We start from the raw sequence: 14,358 nt of genomic DNA, 5'->3' as shown, positions 1-14,358 counted from the left end.
ATCAAGTATGAAGTAAGGAATTCCTCTGAACCCATTGTTTGTGCTATTATGCATCTCCATGGTCACTTTTGCCTGTCTGTGTATATTCCACACACATTCCAGACTCTTTTGAAACAGACCTTCTTTATTTGATGTAAAGGCATTTTTCTTTAATCCATCTTATCTACCAGAAACCGTTGTTGGTTTTTTCAAAGCACTTATTTTCAAAAACAGATGCTTGTTAAAAGTAATTCTAAATAATATTTAGGTTTCTAATTTTAAAAAACTAGTAATTGATTTATGGATGTATTCTTTTTTCTTTTACACAGATATTTTCTCCTCTTAATGGGTACATGATTTTCTGTTTTATTTTGACTTGTCCTCATGAGGCAGCTGGGATTCACATAATTCTATTTACAATTGCCATCTTCGGATGTTAAGAAATTTAGTGTACCCATGGGTGGTAGTTTCTGTATATGATTCTTGGTGTGTCCTATATGCAACATGCTTATCTATTTATATCTCTTTCCAGGAAATAGAAATTGTGATCTAATTTTTAAAACAAATTTAAGTTTATTTATTTTTGAGAGAGATAGCGACAGCCAAGTGGGGGAGGGGCAGAGAGAGAAGGAGACAGAGATTCTCAAGCAGACTCTGCCCTGTCAGCACGGATCCCGATGGGGGGATTGAACTCACAAAACTGTGAGATCATGACCCGAGTGGAAACCAAGAGCCAAACGCTTAACTGACTGAGCCATCCACGCTCCCCGCGATCTGATTTTGACTGCATTGTTTCCTTCTATCAAATGGATGTTATCCTGTTTAAAATAAAATATATTAATCAAAGGTGTCAAACTACTTCTATATTCAGTAATGATTTTATGATTAAAGTTAAGCTCTAGCACATGATAGTGGAAAGAAAAACGTCTTATTCTCATATTATGTTTGACATCAATTAGTATCAGTTTGGGGAGAGAGTTAAGTCTATAAGGGAATTAGTAATACTCTAGTAAACCCAGAAAAAATTTACTTCCCCAAAAGAAAAACAGAAAGAAACATGCTGACAGAATAAAAATGGAAGAGCAGAAAGTGGCAAAGAATGTCATGAGACGAAGAGTATGGAAATGTGTGTGTGTGAGGGTTGCAGTGACGTAGTTTGGAGGGAGAAGGCAGAGGAATTTGAGGTATAAAATAATGAGGGTACAGAAAAGACACAATTACAGCCCCCCATTATCCAATCAATATCGAAATGCAAGTCTAGTGAAAAAAGTCAAAATGGTTTGAATTTGAAGAGAAAAAATCATCAATGAACCAGGACACCTGGTCAGATAAGTGATGATATAAGCCAATGTAGAATTTAGAAAGTATAATCAATGGAACCATTTGTGGACAAATCCACACATTCAGCAAATTCATTTATGAGAGATACTAAAATGATTTAGATATCTCTTCTTTTTATCACACTTTTTCATGAGCAGAACCAAAGTCACCATATTAAAAAAAATGGCCAATTAAGCTTCTTGATTCCATTTGTTGGGAGAGGAAGGGTTGGCATTCCACAACCAGAGGGCTCCCTCAGCAGAACTGGCTGCTACACCCTCCAGAAGCATATCCCTGGCAAGAAAAGGCTTCAGGAGGGGGAACTGATTGTCTTGTTTCCATTAGAGATACAATGGCTTAATATTCAGCCTCTGTACATTCTGTTTGAACTAAAGGTTAGGCTCCTAGAATGTTAGAACGTTATGTTCGTAGAAAACAGTTCACAAAACTGTGTGAGTCCCTCTTTCCACTAATTACATTTTTTCTTTTCTTTTTCCTTTTCTTTTTTCTCGTCTTTTTTTTTTTCTTCTTTCTTTTCTCTTCTCTTTTCTTTCTTTCCCCTGCATAACTGATTAGGGGCAAGGATATGAAAGTTGAAAAGGAAGAAAACCCCGCAGCATTAAAATGAAAAAAACCCATAGTTAAAATGTTCCAACATACCGTATGCTTTGCTCTCCACCTTTTATTTTTTACTTCCTTGGCTTCTCTGGCATTAATTGTCTTCTTGTACCTCTTTGGCTGCCTCCAACAGCACTTCATATGGAAACTATGAGGACTCAAAGGTCAGCTGAGACAGTGGAAGCTATTTACAACAAACTCTGGGAATGTGTTATTAGCGTGAACCAACCCACATGGGTTGTGCAAAGTGACGCACTGGAAAACACTCTACGCAACAGTAAACTTTTAATAGCGCAGCATCACCAATATTTCCTCAGTGGTTATATGTTGCGGAATTTTATTCAGTCCTGTGAAAATATAATTGCTATATCCAACCTAAAGCAATTAAAATCTAAATTGTGAGGTAGTGGAGATTGGGAAACAATCTCATTACAATGAATCCGCATCACTGGAATGACTCACCTGATTCAAAGTTACCCATCAAATGAGTTAAGGGAAGTGGTTAATATTAGATTTATTATATCAGCAAGTTTAAAGGTAAATGGCAAAATGAAAAAAATAATGTTCTGTCATAAACAAAGGGATTGAACTAGTTGTGAGTTGGAATGTGTCCTCAACTCACTTAAAAAGAGAGATACAATTCGAATTTTAAAAATCTGAGAAAAGTGCTCAAAACTGTTTCTCTGAATCATTCCCACCAGACAAAACTAGAAATTCAGAATGACTGCAAAATGACACCACTAGGGTAAGTAAGGAATTGGCATTAGATAATCAAGCCTGCAGACAACATGGAGAAGGAGTAAGCAGAGAGAGAAGTAGGAAGAGACACAACAAAAGAAAGCATGACCCAAGGAATATTCTTTGGGGCCCTTGTGCAGGGCCCCAGATAGCTGTGCATTTTGGCAGCCTGTAATTTTTTTTTTATTATTTACAATAGAATTATTTATTTATTTATTTATTTATTTTTTAATTTAAATCCAGGTTAGTTATCATATAGTGTAATAATGATTTCAGGAGTAATTTAGTGATTCATCACTTACATATAATACCCAGTGTTCATCCCAAGTGCCCTCCTTAATGCCCATCGCCCGTTTAGCCCATCCCCCTACCCAACACCCCGCCAGCAATCCTCAGTTTGTTCTCTGGATTTATGGTTTGCCTTCCTCTCTGTTTTAGTCTTATTTTTCCATCCCTTCCCCTATGTTCACCTGTTTTGGTTCTTAAATTCCACATATGAGTAAAATCATATGATACTTGTCTTTCTCTAACTGACTTATTATTGCTTAGCATAATATATTCTAGTGCCATCCACACTGTTGCAAATGGCAAGATTTCATTCTTTTTGATTGCCTAGTAGTATTCCATTCTGCATAGTATATATTCTACATATACCACATCTTCTTAATCCACTTATTAGTCAATGGACGTTTGGGCTCTTTCCATAATTTGGCTATTGTTGATAGTGCTGGTATAAACATTGGGGTGTGTGTGCCCCTTCAAATCAGCACTTCTGTATCCTTTGGATAAATACTTACTAGTGCAATTGCTGGGTCATAGGGTAGTTCTGTTTTTAATTTTTTGAGGAACCTCCAAACTGTTTTCCGGAGTGGCTGCACCAGTTTGCATTCCCACCAGCAGTGCAAAAGTGTTCCCATTTCTCTGCATTCTCCCCAACATCTGTTGTTCAACACCTGAGTTGTTCTTTTTAGCCATTCTGACAGGTGTGAGGTGGTATCTCATTGTGGTTTTGATTTGCATTTCCCTGATGAGGAGTGATGTTGAGCATCTTTTCATGTGTCTGTTAGCCATCTGGATGTCTTCTTTGGAAAAGTGTCTGTTCATGTCTTTTGCCCGCTTCTTGACTGGATTATTTGTTTATTAGGTGTTGAGTTTAAAGTTAACAGCTTATCAAGCCCTTCCTTTAGAATCTCCCAGCAGCCTAGTGAAGGAGGCCATCTTGGAATGTGCATTCTGCACAGGAAGGAGACTGAACTCTGAGAAGCGGATGCCTTCCCCCCAAGCCCGTCAGCTTCTAGGTGCACAGAAACAGGATTTCAACTGAGATCTCCCGACACCAAATCCAGGGCTCTTTCCATTCCATTCTGGAGAGGGACTTGCGACAATGAGCCCCTAAAGGCCAGAAGAAAGAAGAGCGTGACGAAGAGGAAGTGAGAGATAAGAACTGCAGTTACACACAGAAAAAAAGAATGCACATAAAATAAAGCACACTTGCCCATGAAATGATTTCAAGTATGAAACTTCTTTGGAAGCTTGTAAATCTTCCATAAATGTTATTTCTAAACTGTGCCCATTCCTGCATGAAGGAAAGGAGGAATAGACTCCTTTTTTTTTTCCTTTCTGCTTCATTTTGTGCCACAGAGGCCCCGTTTCTGAGTCCCACAACACAAAGCAGTAAATAGGGCAGGGTTTATCATGGTCAAGGGCTGAGGTCTTGTATCAAACTCTCTGGGTCTGAAAATCCAGTCTGTCACTTTTCACTTGTGTGTTAAATTACTAAGCCTAAGCCTCGGTTTCCCATCTGTAAAATGCAGAAAATATGGCTCAGTCGTTTAAGTGTCCGACTTCGACTTGATCTCACGGTCTGTGAATTGGAGCCCTGTATCGGGCTCTCTGCTGTCAGCACAGAGCCTGCTTCGGATCCTCTGTCCCCCTCTGTCTCTGTCTCTCTCTCTCTCTCTCAAAAATAAATAAACGTGTAAAAACATTTTAAGTGGAGAAAATAATAATTCCTTCCTCTCAGAGTTTCGCTCTGTGCCGGGTACGTACCCATGCCCAGCGAAGGTTAGCTCCTCACTGATACCATAGTTCAGCTGCAGATGAGGGAAACAAGTTTTGAAGAACTACCTTGGTAATATAATCACACTGAACAACATTGTTTCTTTGAAAAAAGGCATTCTGAGTTTTAGCAACCTATAAACGAGGTTCTGAGTAAGTTGAAGGCTATCAAAGAAAAGAAATGGTGTTGATCATAATTTTTTAGTAAGTACAACTATTGGTGGGGCACCCGGGTGGCTTAGTCAGTTAAGCGACAGACTTCGGCTCAGGTCATGATCTCACGACATGTGAATTCAAGCCCCACATCGGGCTCTGTGCTGACAGCTCAGAGCCTGGAGCCTGCTTCGGATTCTGTGTCTCTCTCTCTCTGCCCCTCCCCTACTTGTGCTCTCTCTCTCTCTCTCTCTCTCTCTCTCAAAAATGAATAAACTTAAAAAAAATAAGTACAATTAACAGCATGCTGTAATTCATTTAATCAGTGTAAGCCAAACCAAGGAAGAATGGGTTGGGTATTCTACATGAGATAGCTGAAAGAAAAACATTGCTAAGAAGTATGGTTTATCTGTTTCAGTTGCAACTATGTTAAATGCTTTCTTCCAGTTCGTACAATCCAGCTAATTTAAAGAATCAGTTATTTGAGCATAAATTCATTATCCCTTCCTTAAGCGGTGGAGAGTCTGCCAAAGAAGGGAATCATCTTAGTTTCCTAAAACTAAGGGGAGGAAAGGCCAGTCCACCTTGAAGATTTCAGGATTTTCCACTTTGCATGTTTGGCTGGTAAATGTTCACTCTGAACCACCCTCAGTGACCTCTAGCACGACCTTATTGATGATCTTGGAGGCCACAGGGCCTCCTCCTGCAATTATGCCAGACAAGTTAGCCCCTGAGGGGATCAAAGACATCAGTCATTCCCAAAGCCGCCCACGTGCAAGTTACACCCTCGTGACACCCGTCAAGTCTGAGCTGGGACAGAGGCAGACCACAGCAGTCTCTTTCACGGTCACTGAAACTATTAAGTGTTTCTGTTTCTCCTAAGTGATTTCCGTGGTAACCTATGGGAAAGAATGCAGGAAGCAAAATGTGAAAAATTGTGTTTAGACAAAAACTGTACCCAAATGTGAAGCATTCTAAGGGCTGGATGTGAGGCTATGAATAGGCAAGGCTACTTTCCCTAGCCATTTTGGAAAGCAGGTTCTATAAGAACAAGAGGGAGAAGTGCAGCCGTGTGCACGAGCTGCAACTGAAAGCCCCGGAACCTATGCCTAGACACATCGTCCAAGACTCACTTGGGGAAAAAAACCAAAACAAAACTAAATCATCATAGGGAATTCCTACTTTCTTCCTTTTGTGATCACTCTATAACGAGCACAACATGTATTATAATTGTACACTTTCTGTAAGTGCCTACCGTTTTCCCTCGCCCACATTCAGAGACATCTTTGGAAGCCGAGATCTTCCAGTGTTGACACCATCAATTCGAATTCTAGACTGACCGACTTACGTTTCTACCTCAACTCAAACCAACATTCTCATTAGTCAGGCATCCATAGAGACTGAATTTAAATCACAGTAACATCGGTAAAGGATTAGAATCAAATAATCTGAAATTTGAAAAAGACCGTCAAGGAGCGCTTCCCACAGCATTAGTGACACCAGTCAGCACCCACCGGAGAAGCCCTTGTGTTGGTGGTTCGCCTCTTTAGAAAACAGCCAGACTCCATGGTGGCACAGCTCAGCCCTCAAGAAAGGCCCTTCCCATTTGGACCATAAACCTTCTTCCTTGTAATTCCCACCTATTGGTTTTGGTTTTCCCTCGGGAGCCACACATTATCCATTCCTTCTTCCAGAGAGGCAGGAGATATTGTGACACAATGAACACACTCCCGAACAAAGTGCCCCTTTATTCATTCATTCTTAACAGAGCACCTTCTCTGGCTTATCCTCATTCCAGTTGTCCTTACTAGGAGAAGGCTTAAGTGTTCCATGACTCATCTAGACTATGTTGGGGATGGAGTCTATCAGGAAGTAGGCAGACCAGACACTAAACAATGCAATCTCAAGCAGAAAAAAAAATTTTGTTCTGCAGCTCACACTCATTTGAGAAACCAGGGCTGACTGTCCATACCCACGAAGATGCATTAATGTTAAGTACCGTAACAGGAAAAAATTGTTTGACTATAAAGACCAACTAATTCCACCCCCATTCCCTCTTTAAGATCATTTTAACCAACTGCGATTGTGCCTCTGAATCTGCTTCCATCTCAGAGCTCTTAACATTATTCTAAAATGTTCCGATGTTACGACCCAGGTCAAGGATACTGAAGTACACCACAAAGCATTGTCAATGTCATTGTGCACCTTATATTAGATGGATGCCATTTCACTGACCTTTCATAAGATTATCAAATTGAAGAGCTCAGAGGAACCACAGGAATAATTTACTGGACTGTCTTCATGGTGTGAATGAATCAAGGTTTGGAGAGGTTAAATGACCATCTCATAGTTCGATAGTGAGTTTGTGGCAAAACTATAGTCAGATTCCAATGTTGCCACCTATAAATTCAGCATTTGTTTTATTTTCAATCCATGAGTTAATCTGCATTCTGGCTTCTACTAAGTTATTTTTGAAATCCAAAATTTCATGTTTCAATTTATATAATTGTTCAATGCAGTCTAAATATTCCTATTAAGTGAGCATAGAAAAAGAAGAGAGGTGGTAAATAAATTATGATTTTAATCCATTTAGACCATACATGGTAGAAATCATATGTAAATAGAGGCAGAACTATACAAAATTCAAGTATGCAGGACTAGGACCAACTAAAAAACAATATACATTTGTCATATTTGAGGCATATTTTGAAGTAAAATGAACAAATTATTATAGGATGTTATGTCAATGACAAAGGACATTTATCTTTCTTTTCAGCCTCTGAGGGTGTACTTTATACCATAACTACATAATTAGGATAATCTGACAGAAGAATTAATGCCATCAGTAATTAGTGTCAGATATCTTGGGTTCCAAGATACCAATTCCTTTTTTATTACCGATATCAAAATTTCATTAGTGTTGTCGCTTTTAATCATAAACTATGTAAAATGTATTCTTTTTATGCTTCAACCAGGCTCATCTGAAACGTGACTGAACATGTCACAAATTAACATTTGAAAATTAGAAGCCTAAACCCTTGTGTATGAAATAAACTCATATATAAAATATATTGTATGTTCTCCATATAGCAATATCTATCTCAATATATACATTATCTCTTGTTTATTTTCCTACAGTTTTGATAATACAAACAATGCTAGAATAAATTAAATGAAGGAAGGAAGGAAAGGCTTCTCTACCTTCCTTCTGCAAACTCAGAGGCATGGATGGGCTCCTTCTGCCAATAGTCCACTTGCCATGTGGACTTGACTGGACATGTTGATTTCTGACAGAAGTGTTTGAATGTGTAAATGGACCCCTGTTTCTTGTTCACACTAGAGTGAAATTAGAAAACACTTGAAAACAGGGGCCATATCATCCCCACTTAAGTATCAGCTGAGGTTAGACGAGAGGGTCTTGGGTTTGCATTGGACATGCAATTTCAGAAAAACAAACAAACAAAAAGATTCAAAGACTACTCGTTCCACCATTTGGATAAATTGAATTTTTTGCCTTTCACTGACTCTGACAATGAGACCATGGTCAGAGAGCAGGTGCCACAGCATGTCACAATCACCCCATGGGTGTGAGGGACAATGGCACAGTCCATGCCCTGGTCAGAGCTTGCCCTGTCTCCTCCACAAGATGGCCCCGAGCACACATTCATACAGACATACTAATTTTAGTATAGTTGGCATCAGAAAAAAATGTGTTTGCTATATTTTGTAATAAATAAGAATTCTGGGCAATGAAGTTGGGTCTTAGTAGCCCACCATAGGTAACAGTGGTCTAGAAGGTCACATCTTCTAGAAAGTTATAGACCCCCTTACATAAATGAAGGAATGTATTACATTGTTTCTGTAGAAATTACCAATAAGAAAAAGGCATTTAACAATAAATCTCATAAAGATAAGCCATCTTCAGTTACCTTCTCAAAAAATAGTATATTTACATATTTTGAGCACTGACTATGGTCCAGGCACTTCTGTCTGGGTAGCTTTTGGATTCCATTATGAAGTCAGTCTGACACTAATCTCCCCTCTGTACTTATTGTTCAAGGAAGGAAATAACCTTTCTTCTTGAAGACTGTCTCTTTCTCAACTTTTTTGACAGTGTCCATTTCATCATCTCGTTTGTCCAAACCTCAATGTGATCATTTTAAAACAGCATGTGCAGGAGTTTCACTATCTAGATCTATATTCTAGACTGAAAGGGCATGTGAAATAAATACCCTGTTTTATTGCCTTAAACTTTTAGCCCTCCTCCTCGTGGACTAAACATGAACTGCCATTAAAAAAAAAAAATGAAAAGAGAAGTAGGAACTATGCATACCTTTGTGTTTAAGGAATTTGCAGTTCTTGTTAATTCATTCAAGCATCTACAGTGGGAAACAAAGAATTATTTACAAAGGCTGTTCAAATGCTGCTCCAACAGACCAGATGGTGATATAGGAAATCAATTTCTTGCCATAAACGTTAAGCTGTTTACATTTTTATGAACTTTCTTTTCTTCATCACCTCTTTCTTTTATCTGTTTCTTAGTCTTGTTCCTCATGGGGGAAAAAAGGTATTATTTCAAAGAGGAAAGGTGAGTTTGGAAAACAAAACCTTTCATGTACTCTGAAACAGGAGTGAATGTTACTGTGTTAGAGATGTGTTGTAGGCACTTACGTGTGTGTGTGTGTGTGTGTGTGTGTACCTTTATAATCCCTGTGATAGAATGCAAGATGAAGACTTTTTTAAAAGTTTTAGGAAGGTGCTTAAAAATCATTTCGGCCTTATTCATTTGTGTTGTCACTTAACTGTGTTCATCCCTACATTCCCAGTTGTGAAACATAGTAGGAATCCCATAAGTATTTACTGAGTGAAGAATGAAATGATTGTGTGAATTAATGAAGGGATCTTAACATCATTTGCGGGCAGTTAATATCATTGGTTACTCACCAAGCATGCAAAGATGATGATTAAATTAATACAATAGATAATTATTGTCAAATTATTTTCACAAACTGTATCTGATTTGATGATCACAGTATTCCTTGGAGATTCCAGTAGCTTGTATCATTTTCCCCACAAAGGTAAGTTTCTTACAGTCCTACTGACTAACCCAAGGTGTAATTGTAGTTTCCTAAGACCTTTATCAGAAGACAGCTGAAATAAAACATTGGAATGCTCTTCATATATTTAAAAGGTTAGTAGAAATGTGATAAAAAGGCAGTCGATATAGGACAAATATTTCAACTTTCTTAAAATACACACGGAAGAGGATATAATTTTTGTGCATGTCTTTAAGACAGGAAAATGAGCCAGTAAAGGGCCAATGGTAATGGAGAGGTAGACTTTAGCTGAAGGCAAGGAAGAACTTTCTACAATGTGGAATTTTCTGAATGTTCGTTAAAAAGTTACCTCACACTATTAAGCTCTGCCTTGTTGGAGGACTTCAAAGAAAAGAGCCACCTCTTGCCTGCTGGCTTCCAGATGGAAGCGGAGAGTGGAGAGTGGGGGCTGAATGACTCCTGGTTCTGAGCTTGCCTGTCAGTGTCCGACATCATAGGACATAATATTGCATAACGCATGGACTCTGCATGAATGGCGCCCCCTGGTGTAGCTTCAGTGCCCAGCATCCTCTGACTCCTCAAAAGAAAGCACGATTGTTGAACCTGGAACTCTTGAGCCTCTGTCTTTGAATGTTGTAAGAGAGAATCATTAAGAGGATGAAAATATGAGGGATTTTCCTCCATTCTGTATGTGAAGCAGCAAGAAAAAAAAATGTGAATTCTTTAGTTCTCTGCTAACTCAGGCTGCTTGGCAGAAGAGGCAATGAATTATTTCTGCTCCAGACTCTGCCTGACTTGCGCCCTCAGCACAGTGGGCCAGGCCGTCTCCGGTTGCAAAACCTGAAGCAAGAACAAGGGTAGATGAAGCCGCCGGCGAGCAGGCTATCCCTCATGTTGAAGGAGGGGTGACAGGAAGAGGTGACTCTGCACATACTCATCCCATGACAACTTGTGAAGAGCCCTCAGCATCCTCAGGCACGACTATTTCTCCCTGTCCACAAACAAGTATTGACTGAACATCTATGGTGGGTAAGACAGTTGAGACCTAGTCTTCCAATGCACAGAAACAGAACAAAATTGAACACGAGAGCTTTTACAGGTAATTTTTCTTGAGTTGAAATGTCATTAAATTCAGAATTTGACTCCAGCTTTTCAAATCCATTTCCACTTGAAATCCTGACTGGGGAGAAGCTTTGTTAATCATTTGAGGTAAGCATTCCCTCTGTAATAAGCAGAGAGATGATTAAGGCATGTTGACTGAGGCCTACTAAGAAATGTTTCTTCCAGTCACCCCAAACTATTGGTTGAATTAAGGCGCTCGTGATCGCTCTGAAAACTTCATGGCATAGATTATAAATCCTTGAAAATATTCTTTATGTGAACCTCAACAGGAAGGGCCTGTTGGGTGGGTGGGGGTGGAGGTGGGGACTCTCGGTTCTGTAATGGCTAAGGCTTACCTGGCTCAGTGTGCCTGTTTGGCCTCAGCTGCGTTCCCTTACCCCTGGCCCCTCAGAACAGAGCTGTGGAAAACCTTACCTTCTGAACCCTTTTTGAAAGAGCCAATTTGATAGATAACCTGAAACGAAGGTGGACATTCTCCTATGTTTACAGAGTGGGGCAGCTATGAAATCTCCTGACAAGTGCTTGATATCCTCCCATGATTTTCTTCTAGACATGGCTGAACGTGCCTTTGTGACATAACCTCTTCCATCTGCCATGCATCATGGCCTCCGGCCCCAAAGAGCACTGCAGCCAGGATGGAGAGGAGACTCAAGGGAGAAAAGAAGACGATCGCATGGTGAGGTCATAGCTCATCTTGTTAAAGACATCAAAGCAGAAGGGGGGGCCCGGGTGGCTCAGTCGGTTAAGTGTCCAACTCTCGATTTCAGCTCAGGTCATGATCTCACAGTTCGTGAGTTCGAGCCCTGCATCGGGTTCTGCACTGGCGGCACGGAGCCTGCTGGAATTCTCTCTCTGTGTGTGTCCGTCCCCTGCTCTCTCTCACACACTCTCTCTCTCTCAAGATAAATAAATAAACCTTAAAAAAAAAGACATCAAAGCAGAACCGATCATTCCTTCACTGAGTTCTGGAATACAAGTGCATACACAACAAAAATGCACATGCAACCGGCACTATTTAGCAGTTTATTTCACGTTAGGCAAAGAGTTACTTCTATCTCGTGAAATCAAAATGCTCTAAGAGGGGCTTTATGGAAGCAAAAAGAACACAGATTTGGAACAAAATGCCTTTCCATCTCTGCCACAATCTAGCCTCATGACCCTAGGAGAGTTACTTCAGTTCTCCTGGTCTCTCCTTTCTCTCTGGCAGTGGCTAAGCGACCGCTTTCTCGCAGGATTCTTGTGAGGATTAAATTATGTAATAGCTGTAAAGTAGCCAGGACTGTGCCTGCAGATAGTGGGTGGTCAGATAGGTCAGTGACTATTGTCATTATTGTTGTTGCCCTTAGTTTAGTGTAGTTCATTTGGTTAGGGTAATGACAAACAGGACAAGGTTATAGCTTTGATCCCAGTAGACACATGACCTCACTGAGTCTTTCAAAAGTGCACAAAAGGGACTGACTGAGTGAGAGGGTAAGAACACACGACCAAAAACCCATTTGCCTCACTGGAAAAACATCTCAAAGTGCATACCTCCCACAGTGGGATTTCAGCTCAGGTCCTGATCCCAGGGTCATGGGATCAAGCCCCACGTTGGGCTCTGTGGTGACTGTGGAGCCTGCTTAGGATTCTGTCTCTTTCTCCTCCTCTCTCTCTCTCTCTCTCTTTGACCCTCTCCCCTGCTCGTGTGCTCTCTCTAAAATAAAAAATAATAATAAAATTTGTTTTTTCAGTCCTCAAATATTTGAGAAAGACGGAGCTCCCTGCTCTAGGCTGTCGGGCTGGAAGACCTTACTTTGACTTGACGCTTTCATGTGGCCACTCACAACCACAGCAGGGCTTCAAAGCTCTGAATCTCTCCAAGGGAGTTATGCAAAGTCAAGTAAATGGAGCATTCTTAGATGAAGGACAGTCTGTCATTCCTTCTTCATTCACTAAATTCTCCCTTCCCCTGGGCAATGTCTAGAGAAATGAGGTTAAAGAACAATGGGGAAGCTCAGGAGTTTTGCTCCTATTGGTGCTTGGTGGAATCAGATAATGGGACCCCATGTACTGTGTGGGGCTATTCTGAAGAACCACTTGGAGTCTGGGCCCCCTGGGATCAGTGTTGGAACAAGGAGGAATGAAGACCCGAGGGTGCAAAATTTTAGGAAGCACTCACTTTACTGTGTTGACCCTCTGCTTGTGTGGCCCTGTCCCTGGCAGTGAGTACGTCCTTAAAAGGAGCCACCTACTGAGCAAAATTTCAGGAGGCACGGGCACTCAGGGTCATAAAGTCGCAGGGCCTGCACCTAAGAATGAGTGCTTCCTTAAATTTTGCTCCTTTGGGAACCTTGCTTGCCTGTCCTTGTTCCTGGCCCTGCTTGGGACACCAGGTCAGGGTTTTGGATACAGGAGCCTGCAGGTCTGTGTTTCTGGTGACTGTACTGTTCTATTATACTACAGACACCTTAAAGGGTTTCCATTAAGATATCGGAATCAGAGTGAAATTCTCCCGTTGTCTGCTGTTGATGTCAATGGAGTATCTTACCCTTAGGAAAGTCAAAGTGTTTTAGGAAAATGCCTTCTTTTTCCTGCACATTTTAAAGGGGAAAAAACTCAACGTGGTACATTTCCTTAAAAAACATCTGAAAAAGAAAAATATAGTTGCTGAGTTTGAGTAAAGATATAAATATCTTTATATTTTCCACCGAAGTATTTAACTTATACAACATCGTCTTGCCAATATCCGGGGGCCCAGAAGCAATTTTCTCAACCCAGGGGTGTGGTTCCAATAAAACAGCCTTAAGAGTTCCTACACAGAGAGGATCAAGTTTAAACAATTTGGCTAGCTAGGAAGCTGACGTTTCATAGGGACCAGAAATGTTCCGACTTGCTTAAAAGCTACCACTCTCTTCCCATCAACAGGGATGTAAAATCCTCTAAGACACCAGTATATTTCTGTATATTCTGGGGATTGATGGGGGGAGAAAAATATGGGTCAGATGGGGTTCAAGTTTACAAGAAAATAGAAACAGATGTACAGGCTAAGATCTGTTTCTCAGAGTCTGTGAGACACTGACCCATTGGGTTTTTTTCCTCCCTCATTCAACTGTTTGAGAAATCTACCTCCTGGTAACCTTTCATGGCCACCCTATAAGCAAAAACAGTCCTCTGGCTATACCAGTTAATTCTAACTGGATCCACAGAATCTGAGAAATATGATTGCTGAAAGGACAATTAGCTGAAATGGCCAATCACGGGTCTTGATAACAGAGAGCCTTTAAATCTGACAAACTTGAGTTCTAATATGAACTTTGCCTTCTGCTACACGTGT

The 14,358-nt window shown here is 40.4% G+C and overlaps 2 long non-coding RNA genes across 3 annotated transcripts in view; both read left to right on the top strand.

Annotated features, from left to right (window-relative positions):
- Window positions 1–7,885, top strand: part of LOC132666092 (uncharacterized) — a 32,293-nt gene extending 24,408 nt beyond the window's left edge. For both annotated transcript variants that reach the window (XR_009604478.3, XR_013551187.2), the window contains one exon: window positions 3,853–7,885. This is a non-coding gene — a long non-coding RNA (uncharacterized LOC132666092). The remainder of the gene's footprint in view (window positions 1–3,852) is intronic.
- Window positions 7,886–8,022: 137 nt separating this feature from the next.
- LOC144613940 (uncharacterized) lies at window positions 8,023–12,170 on the top strand. Its single transcript, XR_013551438.1, has 3 exons — window positions 8,023–9,454; window positions 10,160–11,022; window positions 11,596–12,170. It is a non-coding gene; the product is annotated as an uncharacterized LOC144613940 (long non-coding RNA).
- The last annotated feature ends 2,188 nt before the right edge of the window (window positions 12,171–14,358 follow it).

This window comes from Panthera onca, chromosome D3 (genome assembly GCF_046562875.1).
Source record: "Panthera onca isolate mPanOnc1 chromosome D3, mPanOnc1 haplotype 2, whole genome shotgun sequence".
NCBI classification, from domain to species: Eukaryota; Metazoa; Chordata; class Mammalia; order Carnivora; family Felidae; genus Panthera; species Panthera onca.
This window is presented reverse-complemented; position numbering and strand designations above follow the sequence as displayed.